Source organism: Piliocolobus tephrosceles, chromosome 4 (assembly GCF_002776525.5).
Source record: "Piliocolobus tephrosceles isolate RC106 chromosome 4, ASM277652v3, whole genome shotgun sequence".
NCBI lineage: Eukaryota > Metazoa > Chordata > Mammalia > Primates > Cercopithecidae > Piliocolobus > Piliocolobus tephrosceles.
The window spans coordinates 115,458,539-115,467,835 of NC_045437.1; positions in this window are offsets into that span (position 1 = coordinate 115,458,539).

Below are 9,297 nucleotides of genomic sequence, written 5' to 3' on the forward strand. Positions count from 1 at the left end.
TAATCGGAATCCTTTATTGTATGCCACAATCATTTTTGTATACTGGCATTCAGTTTGCTAGCATTTTATTCAAGATTTTGTGTCCATATTCATAAGGGAGACAGGTCTATGGTTTTCTTTCTGGTGATGTTTGTGTCCTCCCTTGGTATCAGTGTATTATTGGCCTCATAGAATGAGTTAGGAAGTATTTCCTCCTTTTTCATACTTTGAAAGGATTGGTGTTAGTTCCTCTTTAAACATTTGGTAGAATTCACCAGTGAACCCATCTGGTCCTGGACTTTTCTCTCTGGAAAGATTTTATAAAATTACTAACTCAGTCTCTTTAATTGTTATTGTTCTATTCAGATTTTCCATTTTATCTTGAGTCAGTTTTAGCAGTTCCTGTGTTTCTGGGAATGTGCTTATTTCATCCTATTTGTCTAATTTGTTAGCATAGCATTGTTTATAGTGTTATTTTATAATCTTTTTTCTGAGCACCGCTTTCGCTGCAGCCTATATTTGTATGCTGTGTTTTCATTTTCATTCACCTGTGAGGGGAAATTGAATCCACTGAAGTTACTTACAAGCTGAGATGAATGACTGCATGCCCCAAAGAGCCTAGCTTTTCCTAAACCAGTACTTCCGTAACCACTTCTTGCATAGCAGTTAAGTTTGGTACATTTACACTATAGAAGACAAGGTTATGATATAAAAGATTGAAGAAAATGGATACATATTGATTTGGAAACGTTTCCATAATAAGATAAATGACAAAAGCAAGTTGTTCAACAGTTAGGTGGAGTAAAACCTTGCTGTGGTTTTTTTGTTTGTTTGTTTTTGTTCTTTTTTGTTTGAGACGGAGTCTTGCTCTGTCCCCAAGGCTGGAGTGCAGTGGCTCACTGCAAGCTCCGCCTCCTTGCTTGCAGGAGTTTACGCCATTCTCCTGCCTCAGCCTCCCGAGTAGCTGGGACCACAGGCACCCACCACCTTGCCCGGCTATTATTTTGTATTTTTAGTAGAGACAGGGTTTCACCGTGTTAGCCAGGATGGTCTCCATCTCCTGACCTCGTGATCTGCCTGTCTCGGCCTCCCAAAGTGCTGGGATTACAGGCGTGAGCCACTGTGCCCGGCCCTTGCTGTGGTTTTTAAAGGCTGTGTTATATATATTCTTGAGGAGTCACAGAAATTTCTAAAATGATATAAAAAATTGACTAATGGTGTCTTTATTGGGAGTAAGAGGAGGTGATGAGAGATGGTACTCTGAAATAGATTCTCATGAGCAGATTTTCCTTGTTTTTATTATATTTTCTAAATAATGTAACTGCACAAGTCAGCTATAAAAATAGTTTTATTTAAAAAAAAAAAAAAAAAGCTAAGGGGACAAAAAGTGAATTGCCTATCCAGTACTGTCAGAAGCATAAACACCACAGCTAGGTTTGGTGTGAGCCCTTCCAGACACTTTAATAACTTCTGTAATAATGAAAAGAATTCGTAAACAGTAAAGTTCTTTTCCCTGTGTTCCTTTCTTGATCTAACTCATATAATTTCCAGTGTTACATCCCTCCAGCTGTTTCATCACAATTTTAGTAGACATTTCTTTTTCTAGCAAAAGGAAAAAGGGGTTAACGTATTTCTGGATAGAAACATTCTGCTAATTCTTGTCCCGTTTTTATAAGAGGATTTAAGAATGTTGCTCTCAGAGCATTTTGATGTCCTTCTCTCACTACGAAAGAGTTGAGAGACTCATTGGCTGATAGGCTGCATTAGAAAGGGTGTAAAGGCCTGGGCAAACATATCAGATTCCCTGTGAAGAAGACTTTGGGTTTATATAAATTGATCTACAAACTGGAGCATAGGACAGGCACCAAAGAACTGCCATTGAATGATATTTGATGCCATGCCAGAAAGCCTTTTAATACAAACATTACCGAACACTTTTACCTACCAGGCACTGTTTTAAGTGCCGTATGTACGTCAACTTATTTCGTCTTTACAACAACCCCATAAAGTGGGCACCATGGTTATCTTTGTTTTTTCAGGCGAGGAAGCTGAACTGACTTTGGTGACATATTTTGCCCAAGATCTGACAGCTGATGAGTGACAAAACAGGTATTCAAACCCAGGTCTGTATGGCCCTAGGCTCCTTGTTCTTTCTTAGACATTGCACTAACTGCTTCTGGAGATAATCAGAACATAGATAAAGGATTGTCACATTTAGCAAATAAAAGTACAGGAAGCCAAGTTAAATTTGAAGTTCAGATAAATAACAAAAATTTAGTATAAATATGTCTCATGCAATATTTGGGACATACTTATGCTAAAAATGCCAACTGTTTATCTGCAATTCAAATTTAATTGAGTGTTCTATATTTTTAAATCTCACACAGACACTAGCCAAATTTCTTGGGGTTGGAGAATAATGTGGGATATTGGGATAAAAATTGGATTTTGTTGACTGATGTCTACTACTTGCCTTGTTCTCTGCGGTTTCTTTGTTTTGTTTTGTTTTTTTGTTTTTTGCAAAGAGAATAAGAACAATAGCAAAATGGAAAAAATATTATATTCCTATTGAAAGTGGAACAGGCATCCTATATTCTCACAATTCCCCCCGCCCCCACCCCCTGACTTCCCTCTTTGAACCAAAAAAAAAATTAAAATAGAGCTTCCTGTTCTCCCTGAATTGGAAAACAAAGCTCAAGACTGAGGTACAAAGGGCTCCTGCATTCTTTCTGTTTTCAAATCTTGGAACTCTTAATAAGCCACTTTTGCAAGTAGGAGGGAAGTGGGCTTTAGGCCGGGTAGGAGGGAAGAGGGCTGGCTGGGACTGAATGGCGACTGAGCCCCTAATATACCTGTGTCCCACTGGAGAGATGCCAGCTGTCCTAGCCCCAAGAGGCAAGTCTTGCACAGGTGACTTTGACAGAGGGAGGTAGAAAGTAGAATAGCTTTTCTGACACTTGGTGGCCCTGATCCCTCCATTGGCCAACTGTAGTCCTGTAGAGGTCTTGATATCTGACCAAACTGGTCACTTTTCTTTCTTTGGAGTAGCTAGGGTAAGAAAAGGAAGGTGGATGGGTCGAATAGGGGAAGAATATAGGGTATTGGGTAGAATAGGTGGCAATTCTCTCTTCAAATCTTGCCACTGCTCCTCTGGGAATAAAGTTAATCTCTTACAACAGCATCATTTTTTACACTTTTCAAAATACTTTCACTTTATCCTGTAAACTGGCTATTGATTTGTACTTAAAATAAATTAGTCTCTAATATGGCAGCTTTCCCACCAACACTCTAAAATGTTTGCCTTCTGGAATTAGCACCCTATTAACCTGACCATCTCTAAATGTTTTCTATCTTCAAAAATGATAATTGAATACCATTGCCAGCCATAATTATTTAGACAGCACTTTGCACATTAATATCTACTCAATTATCATTCCCTGCAGCTATAATCTTAACCTAAAATGAAGCTTAAAAAGTTGCATTTTCTCTCTCTTTAAAATCGGTCCTTTTTGTTGTTCTTTCCTTGTTTTCACCTTTCTTTACTCCAAGCAAATTATTTAAAATCCAAGAGGGAATTTGGCAAGACCTTCCCCTAGCCTTCATGTAATGGAGTGGTTCATTTCCTAAAGCATGAGCAAAACGGAGATCACTACATACATTAAAGGCATATGCACACCGCAGCCTTGAGAATGAGAATTCATGGAAGGAAGGGGCCAAACCTTTCCTTCCGCCAAGACGAACTTGCTCTCTCCCCTTGATATGGTTTGACTGTGTCCCCACCCAAATCTCATCTTGAATTGTAGCTCCCATCATCCCCACATGTTGTGGGAGGGACCCATTGGAAAGTAATTGAATCACGGGGGCCAGTTTTTCCCATGCTGTTCTCATGATGGTGACTAAGTCTCATGAGATCTGATGGTTTTATAAAGGGCAGCTCCCCTGTACAGGCTCTCTGGCCTGCAACCATGTAAGATGTGACTTTGCTTCTCCTTTACCTTCTGCCATGATTGTGAGGCCTCCCCAGCCACATGGAACTATGAGTCCATTAAACCTCTTTTTCTTTCTAAATTACACAGTCTCAGGTATGTCTTTATTAGCAGCATGAGAACAGACTAATACACACCTGCTACTCCTATAGTCAGGAAAATAATCACTGATATGCAATAATTAACAGAGGTTGTGGAGCTTTCAAAGCACAGAAGGGGCCAGTGGCCTGAGACTTATTAGGAAGGAGTAGCTTGGCCACAGGAGTATGTTGTGGGAATGGAGCAGAGAAAGAGGCTCAAATGATAGAATGAAAATACTTACTTAAAAAGACTATTAAAACAGGGAGCAGGCAGAGAATAAGAGATCATACGGGGACTTCTCTGTGAAGAGTGAAAGAACACAGTAACTGGACCCAAACCTACCTTTTTCAGTTTCCTCCCATCCAACTCTGTAACTGTTGCAGTTTCCTAAATCTTTCATTAAAATTTCATTGTAGGCTGGGCACGGTGGCTCACTCCTGTAATCCCAACACTTTGGGAGGCCAAGGTGGGTGGATCACCTGAGGTCAGAAATTTGAGACTAGCCTGGCCAAAATGGCAAAACCCTGTCTCTACTAAAACAAAACAAAACACAAAAATTACCCAGGCATGGCGGTGCTCACCTGTAGTACCAGCTACTCAGGAGGCTGAGGCCGGAGGATTGCTTGAACCCAGGAGGCAGAGGTTTCAGTGAACTGAGATTGTGCCACTGCACTCCAGACTGGGTGATGGAGTGAGACTTTGTTTCAAAAATAAATAAATAAATAAATAAATAAATAAATAAATAAATAAATAAATAAATAAGTAAGTAAGTAAGTAAGTAAATTTAATTAAAGTTCATTGTAAACAAGGAGTATTTGGTTTGGAGAAGATGGATGAGAAATATTTGCAACCAACCAGAGGCAATCCTTTTCTGTTTGTGTGGAAGCAATATGCCTATATGTTGGGATGGTCAGGCTGTCTCTTGGGAAACTTATGCAAGAATTTTCTCTAGGATCATGGTGCCAATTACGGTAGTCCCTAGCCACGTGTGGCTATTCTTACTCTGCACTTGAAATGTGCACAATATGGTCCGAAATGTGATGTGCTGTAATTATATAATACACACCCAATTTTGAAGATTTAGCTCAAGGAAAAGAATGGAAAGTATCTCATTAATAATTTTTATATGGATTACATGTTAAAATGTTAATGTTTTTGATATCCTAGTTTAAGTATTGTTAAAATTAATTTCACCAGCTTCTTTTAACTTTTAGAAATGTGGCTCCTGGAAAATTTCAAGTTACATGTGTGCTTACATGTGTGACTTGCTTTAGATTTCTGCTGCATGCACTGCTCCAGGGTATATGCCCAGATGTGAAATTCTTAGGTCATGTTTCATTTTAGTCAAGGTTGCAGTAGGTGATAGATGATATATACTCCACTTGTCTTCAGTTGAATTGAAGCAGTTCAGTGAAGGAACTATTACAAGCGTGGTACAGCGTTCAGAACAACAAACGGGATGGTGAAGCATCCTAGGGCTAAAAGCGCATGAGATGTCAGCACCCCAAGACAGGAAGGAACAGTTCCCAGGACCTAGACTGAGAGCTGAGGAAGAGGGCTGTCAGACTGCAGTTGCGGTGGTTAGAAGAAGAACATAGCCACCAGCAAACTGTCCAGGCAAGGGAGCATGGGGCTGGGAGATGAAGAAGTTGCCCTCACTCTCCTTCTGCCTTCAGATCTGCAGCCACAGTCAGCCAAACCCAGATATATACACAAAGGCAGTTCTTGATGCGCTGTGTGTGAGTCAGCCTCCCAGGCACAGAACAGTGGGAAGACAAGTGAAGGAGGGGTCCAGAAAGGCAAATGGAAAATAGCCAGCATGTAAGGAGTGTACACTACCAACTTTGCTCCATAGTGTCAACTTGTGTTCCAAAGTGGTTGAACCAGTTTTACTGCCATTAGCATGGATAAAAGCACCTGTAGCTACTTAAAGTTAAAAAAAAAAAAAAGCACCTGTAGCTACACGTTGTTATCAGCATTTGGTATTGATTGAAGGCTATTTCTTTAAACGTTTTTAAATTCAGTGGATATAAAATAGCATATAATTGACATTTCGATTTGCATTTCTCTGATTACTGATGATATTGAGTGCCTCCTCGTATACATGTTAGGCACTTGGTCTTCCTCTTTAATGAAATATCTGTTCATGTCTCTTGCCTATTTTTCAGTTGGATGTATTGTCTTTTCCTAATTGATTTGTCAGCATCCTTTACATATGGCGCACATCAATTCTTTATTATTTATATGTTTCTCTCCATTTGTGCCTTTTGTTTTCACTTTATTGAAGTTTTTCTCAACAGAAGATCTTGGTTTTATTTTAATAGGATTTGTTGCTCTTTTTCTTTATAGTTATGCTTTCAGTGTGTTATTTAACAATACTATATTAATTCCAAGGTCATAATGTGTTTTTTCTAATATAAGTTGAATAGTGATAATTATAAAAATATGTGGATAAGCAAAAGATAAAAAGAAAAGTTACTTATGGTCCCATTAACAGAAATAACCACTGGCATAATTTTTCTAAGTTCTAATTTCACATAAAAAATGATATGGTACCCAAATAAGCCTCATGAAAAATAATCCATATTTAGCATCACAGCCTTTCTAATAATCTCCTGCTAAAACTTCTAATCCTATAATAGAAATATTATATACTAAATATTTTCTAAACTCTTTTACTTATGAAAATTAACCTCTTTCCTTCGTTATTTTTCTTTTTCTCTAGTGGTAACTTAAATTTCCACTACAAGTATGTCTCATTCTTTAGGCAGAAAGAAAAAATATTTGAGCCAAAGGGGAGTCCAATAGAGAGAGTCAAATGTTGAGGTATGGCTTCAAGGAATCAGATAAGAAAAGAGTCATCTGGAAAGCACCATATGGAGACACAGGCCAGGCCTTCTGCCCAACTCCCACACAGTTATCCAAAAGTAAGCTTGACATCATCTTGTTTATAGCAAAAGGCAATATTTCTTTTTGCTGTTGAAGAAAATCTGTAAAGATCTTGACTACCCTAACTTGATTATGCAAATGCAATTTCACACTTTTTTTTTTTTTTTTTTTTTGAAATGGAGTTTTGCTCTTGTTACCCAGGCTGGAGTGCAACGGTGCGGTCTCAGCTCACCACAACCTCCACCTCCTGGGTTCAAGCGATTCTCCTGCCTCAGCCTCCTGAGTAGCTGGGATTACAGACATGCACCACCATGCCCAGCTAATTTTTGTATTATTAGTAGGGGTTTCTCCGTGTTGGTCAGGCTGGTCTCAAACTGCCAACCTCAGGTGATCCGCCCACCTCAGGCGGATTACAGGCATAAGCCACCATGCCTGCCAGTTTCACACTCTTAACTACTGAAAGGCAATCCTCTCAGTGAGGCCATATTTTGTAAAGCAGGTGTTTCAGTTATTTATTGCTACATAACAAGTTACTCCCAAATTTAGTGACTGAAAACAACAACTGTATTACTATCTCTAATAATTCCTAGAGCCCGGAATTCAGTTAGTGCTCAGCTGAAGAGTCCGGCTCAAGGTCTCCCATATAGTTGCAGGTAGATGTATGAACGGGAATAGTGGGTAGCTGAGGCAGGCGAGAGCTAACCTGGCATCTCTCTTCCTTCATGTGTTCCCAGTGCTTCCCATGTGTGAGCTGGTTTGGGCTTTTTCACAACGTGATGATCTCAGGGCGGTTGGACCACTGTTACATGGTAGTTGAAAGCTTCAAGAGTGAGTGTTCTAGTGACCAAAAGGGAAGTTGTATGCCTTTAATCCTTCAACATCAGAAGTCACATAGTTTCACCTCCACAATTAAACAGTTGCAGAAGCCCACGTATTTTCAAGCGGAAGGGACACAGACTCTACCCCTGAAAGAACTGAGTATAAAAGAAATTGAGATTGTATTTTAAAACTACCAGAGTCTGCCCTCTAACCACAAATTATTTACATTCCTCCCACATGCAAAATACACTTACCTCCTCATGAGACCTCCCTCCCCCCAAGAAATTTCATTCTATTACAGCATCGGACTTGGACTTTAGGTCTAGAATCTCATCATCTATATCAGGTCTGGGTGCAGATGAGGACCCTTAGATATGGATCTTCTAAATCTAATCAGTGTTCTGCAGAGACAAGTTACTCATCCATAGCATGCCAACATACAATGGTGGGACAGGCATAGGATAACCACATTAAGTACTCCCATTCACAAATGAAGCAAAAATGTGCACAGGACCCAGCAACCACACCAGGGTCCTGCCCTGCTGCTGGTGTGAGTGCTAGCACAGGTACCAGCAACACCCCCACCAGAGGCCATGTGTGCACCCTGCTATGGCTTCCGGCATGTGTGAGTGAACACAAATCCCACTGTCACCACATTGATGAAGTGCTTCAGGTGGAAGCTCCTCATCAGACTGTTGTGGCCAATGGACTGGGAACACCACAGCTCCTCTAGTTCAGCAGGTTCTTAACCTCATGGGGCCAGAGAACAAAACCACGGGACTGGTACAAACCACCCAAAGTTAGAGCACACAGCCCAGGAGTGCTGAGCTGTCTTGGCCTGCTGAAATCTTCCAGAAATGAAGCCAGTTGTCTGAACTCACCTTATACCACAATCAAACTCCCAAGAGCATCAGAGAAGATAGAATAACAAACTTCATCCAAAGTACAGCAACTTCAAAGACTGAAGGGGCATCATCCTTCAATCTGAAGGATGAGAAAGAACCTATGCAAGAACACTGACAACTCAAAAGGCCAGAGGTGTCTTCTCACCTCCAAACAACCACACTAGTTGCCCAGCAATGGTTCTGAACCAGGCTGAAATGACTGAAATGACAGATATAGAACTTAAAATATGGATGAAAATAAAGGTCACTGACATTCAGGAGAAAGTTCAAACCCAATCCAAGGAATCTAAGGAATACAATAAAATAATGCAAGAGATAAAAGACAAAACAGACATTTTGAGAAAAAAAAAAAAAACTGATCTGAGAGAGCTGAAAAACTCACTGCAAAACTTTCATAATACAATTGAAAGTATTAATAGCAGAATAGAACAAGCTGAGGAAGGAATCTCAGAGCTCAAAGACTGGTTCTCCTAAGTAACTCAATCAGACAAAAATAAAGAAAAAAGAATAAAAAAGAATAAACAAAACCTCCAAAATATATGGGATTATGCAAAGAGACCAAATCTATGACTCATTGGCATCTTTGAAGACAGGGACAGAAAACAAGCAACTTAGAAAATACATTGAGGATATTGTCC